This window comes from Mirounga leonina, unplaced genomic scaffold, assembly GCF_011800145.1.
Source record: "Mirounga leonina isolate KUSES-001 unplaced genomic scaffold, KU_Mleo_1.0 Mir_180, whole genome shotgun sequence".
Lineage (NCBI taxonomy): Eukaryota > Metazoa > Chordata > Mammalia > Carnivora > Phocidae > Mirounga > Mirounga leonina.
Genome location: NW_023270469.1, coordinates 17,339,016 through 17,343,397, shown reverse-complemented (window position 1 = coordinate 17,343,397; position 4,382 = coordinate 17,339,016). Strand labels below are relative to the sequence as shown.

Here is a 4,382-nt window from a genome sequence, read left to right as displayed (position 1 = left end):
CATAACGGGGCCTAGGAGGCTGCCTTACTGTCTGCGACATAATCCAGTTGGGATGGGTTAGCATTTATTTAATCTCACCACCAACCATGGACATTAATGATTCCAGTCTTTTCCCTTAACAATGTTGAAGTTCCCTGGAGCATCCAGCTCTGCAAATGCTTCAAAGCCAGTCCTCCAATGGCTAGGGATGGAAAAGACCCCCTCAGGCTCATTCTGTTAAGTGATTCCCCCCAAGACGTAAAGCTAAAGTCACAGATCCCTAGTCCAATGAAAAAGTGAAATTGTAGGGGCGCCTGGCTGACTCAGTCGGTGGAGCCTGAGACTCTTGATCTTAGGGCCTGGAGTTCAAGCCCCACATTCGGGGTAGAGATTACTTAAAAGTAATTGTTTAAATGAACTTGTTGGAAGAAGGGGTCAGGTAGCTGAGAGACCTGCCTTTTGGCCTCATCTTCCCAGTGATTCTCCTTAACCCCCAAATCCAGAGCACTTTGGAAATTGCCACTAATCCACCCCTGTCATTTTTCAGATGGGAAAAGATAAGAGTTTCCAAAAGCAGATCGACCAGCAGGGCTGAGATGGGCAGAGCCCAGGCCTCCCTTCTCGCATTTTCCCTTCCTGCCTACCTGAGCAGACGGTATGCAGATAGGCCCCATCTCCCCAGGTGAGCTTTGTCCAGGCCCTTGAGGGGGCCTGAGGGAAATGACTATCATTCTTGGAAGGTGGGCAAGTAGCTGAGGCCTCAGATTCATGGCCTCTTGTGCTAGGCATAGACTTTCCTTAACACCCCCAGCCGCACCCCCACCCACACAGCAATGCTGCAAGAGGATCTGGGCAGGGAAATGCTGAGGGATGGCCAGTCAGGAGGGGGCCCTGAGGTCAGCTTGGTGGCTGGCCTGCCGTTGAGCGGGTGGGGGCAGTCACTATGGAAAGCCCCCTTTTCAGCCCACACACCCTGTATGTCCAGTTCCAAACTCACTGGGGAACTCCACAAAGCCAACTCCTTTTTGGCTAAAGATAGAGCTACTTTCCACTAAGGAGGCATGGTTCAGGGCACAGGTTCAAATCCCAGCACTTCCAGTGTATGACGCCTTAGACAAATCTCTTAACCTCTGTGCCTCACTCTTCTCATCTGTAAAATGGAGAAGTAAATGAGTTGGTATCTGTAAAGTGTTTACAAGGATGCCTAGCATACAAAGCTGCCTCAGTGTTATCTCTCCTGTGGTGATTGCTGACACACTGACAGGGCCGGTTACTGCTCCTTTATCTCCTCTGAGTGGAAACTGCACGTCCCACCCCGAGGGACACATTTCCTGTCTGCACAAAGCCGCTTCAGGCGTCAGGGCGGCCGTGATTTCCCCGTAAGTCCTTCCCCACGCGCCCAGCAGAGGGCACTCTTCACCCGAACCTTGGGACGGCCGCGCGCCTTCCAGCCTGGAGACCCGGGGGCAAGGTCCACCGGAAGGGCGTCTGAGGGCGGAGCCGTCCCGCCAGCTGGCCCGCGCCTTGCGCGGGAGTCCGAGGTGTGTCAGCAACTGCCGTGTACGCTCTGGTGGGAAGAGTGGTGGCGGTGGGCGGCAGTCAACATTGGGCGATGACTGGTCATGCCCTCCATGTGCCCAGAATCAGTTACCTACATTTCTCCCACCAACATCCCCGGGAGAGTTTTCATGCTTCCCTTTGTAAAAGGAAATTGAGGATAAAGAGAGTAAAGGCCATACACAGACAGGAAGTGATAGAGACAGTTTTGGGGTCCAAGTCTCCTTGATTCCCAAGTATGAGCTCTTTTTACTGTTAAGAATAAAAACTCCAGGGACGCCTGGCTGGCTCAGTTGGTGGAGCCTGAGACTCTTGATCTTGGGTTGTGAGATCCATGCCAACCATGGTGTAGAGATTACTTAAAAATAAAGTCTTTAAAAAAGAAGAAGAAGAATAGGGGCGCCTGGGTGGCTCAGTCAGTTAACGTATGCCTTTGGCTCAGGTCATCATACCCGGGTCCTGGGATCCAGCCCCACATCGGTCTCTCTGAGCAGAGACTGCAGCTATAATGGGGTGTGGGAGCAGGCAGGCTGTGGGAGAGGGTCTTCATATAGGGCATAGGGCCCCCTATGCAAGGCAGAGTTGCCCCCCCCCCCCCCCAGACCTTGAGACTCTGAGGCTCTGACACACAAAAGCCACAGCACTTCCAACCACTTCTGGGGCCCCCAAGAATATGTGGGGGCGTTGCCCCAGTGCGTTTTTGTTCATTCATTTAACAACTATTTGCCGAGCATGTGTTCTGTGCCGGGCACTGGTCTAGGTGCTGGAAATAGAGAAATGCAGAAAATATTCAAAATCCCAGCCCTAATAGTGTGTAGGGCCCACATACCATATGAGTTGACTGAACTGTTAAAGGTAGTCTATCTTCCTACTGGAACAAGCATGTCTTCACAGCGATCTGGATCTTCAGACATCTGGAGTACTGGTCCAGAATGTGACTGCACAGGCAGAGTTAGCCCTCAGCCCAGGAGCAATGGTCAGTCCACTTTTCTACACCCCCACCCCCACCAGGCTCTATCCCATACCATGAGGTTCCTGTGTGTACACCCCAGCCCACGCATCCAAGCTTTGTCCACTGATCCCCATAGACAGCCTTCCATCCGCTGGGCCTAGGAATATACACCTGGGCTATGTTGGCTGCCCTTTGGACAGCCCTGGGAAGGGCCTGGGACCATTTGGGCAGGGAATGGTCTAGAGGGCAGGGAGGTGGACCCAGGTTCTAGCAGTCTCAACTTGGCTTCCTGGAAGGACGGGAGGGCCAGAGCAGGGCCTTCTGAAGCACAGTGCAGAGGCCCTTCTAGGCCAGTCTAAGGGCGATCCAGCTAACATTCAGTGGGAGAGAGACCATAAACAAGACAAATCAGTAAAATACATGGAACAGTGAAAGGTGAAGCTACAGAGGAAGATCAAGTTGGGAAGGGGGGCAGGAAGGACAGGCTGGGGGTGGGGCTCAGTTCTAGTAGTCAGGGAGGGCCTCACTGAGAAGGTGGCCTTTGAGTAAAGACTGGAGGATACTAGAGAGCAAGTATGTTTGAATAAGAGGAACAAGTGCAAAGGCCCTGAGGCAGGAGTGTGCTTGGTGGGATTCAGCAGGGAGGCCAGTGTGGTTGGAGCAGAGAAAGAGCAAGAGTGCCCTGAGATGAAGTTAGACAGGTAAGGAGGGGAGGCCTGGGGGGGCCCAGTCCTGGGCCCCCGCCTCCACTCCAGGGCTGGTGGCTGAGTCCAAGAAGTCCTGGGAAAAGGCCTGACTCAGCAACCTGGGTTCTATCCCGGAGCTGGCAAAACCTGATTCCCCCCTGCTCCATCCTCAGCCACTGAGGAGGCACCAGCCAGGACCTGTCCAGGCCTGCAGCAGCTGCAAAGCTGGCAGGCAGGAGCTGCAAGATTCTTCTCTCTCAGGAGGGGAGCCTGGTGGGAAAGGGTCCCCAGAGTCCGGTGGGGCAGAGTCCTGGTGAAGAGTGCAACCCCTAGGGGTGGCAGAATGGGTGTGACTCACCTGAGGGAGTGACCTCTCCAAGCCTCGGTTTCCTAAGACAGCCCCTCTCTCCAAGGGCTGGGAGGGAACACTTGGAAGGCACTCTGCGCTCGGCCCCGGGGGTGCAGGCCTCACTCCACTGCTTGTCCTTAGGCCTCCTCCAAGGTCGGCCCGGCCCACGGCTGCCCCAGCATTCCTGTGCCCACTGCCCAGCCGGCCGCAGGGGTGTGGCAGGCCTGGCAAGGAGTCCGAGAGGGAATGGGTGCGTCAGGAATGCTGGGGCTGGCTTCCCTCCATTCCGTCCCCGCTGCCTTCCGGTAAAGCCGGGCCAGTGGGTGTGTGTGTCACTCTGTGTCACCCTAGAGCCTGACAACAGAGGCGCTGTGGGGAAACAATGCTAAGTGATGCCAGGAATTGTTATCATTAGAGCTCCAATGAATTAGGCACCTACCAGGTACCAGGCGATATGCTAGATTCCTCTCCAAAGCAAAACCAGAGTTATAAAATGTCCACAGGACCCAACCCCTTTGCCTCTGGGACCTTACCCCCTGCTGCTCTTTGTCTTCAGCTTCCTGCTTCTTCGGCCTCCTGCTTCTTCGGAACTAGCCTAGGCCGGCTCCCACCTCCGGGCCTTTGCATTTGCTGTGCCCTCTGCCTGATATGCTGTTCCCCCCCAGATATCTCAGGGCTCCCTCACCTCCTTCAGGCGTCATCCAAATGTCAACCTGTCAGATATTCTATCCCTGGATTTACCCTCTTTAGAATTGGCAACCCTGCCCCTCCCACCCTGCCTTATTTTTCTATAGCTTTTATTATTTCCTACCTTACTGTACTATATATTTTATCTATTGTCCTATTTCGTTTTTCTCCT

General features: G+C 54.2%; 1 long non-coding RNA gene across 1 annotated transcript; it reads right to left on the bottom strand.

Moving 5' to 3' along the window:
• Positions 1–248: 248 nt before the first annotated feature.
• On the bottom strand, positions 249–4,111 carry LOC118023636. Its single transcript, XR_004682861.1, has 3 exons — positions 3,533–4,111; positions 2,366–2,474; positions 249–1,129 (listed from the first exon to the last, which is right to left on the bottom strand). It is a non-coding gene; the product is annotated as an uncharacterized LOC118023636 (long non-coding RNA).
• Between the last annotated feature and the right edge of the window lie 271 nt (positions 4,112–4,382).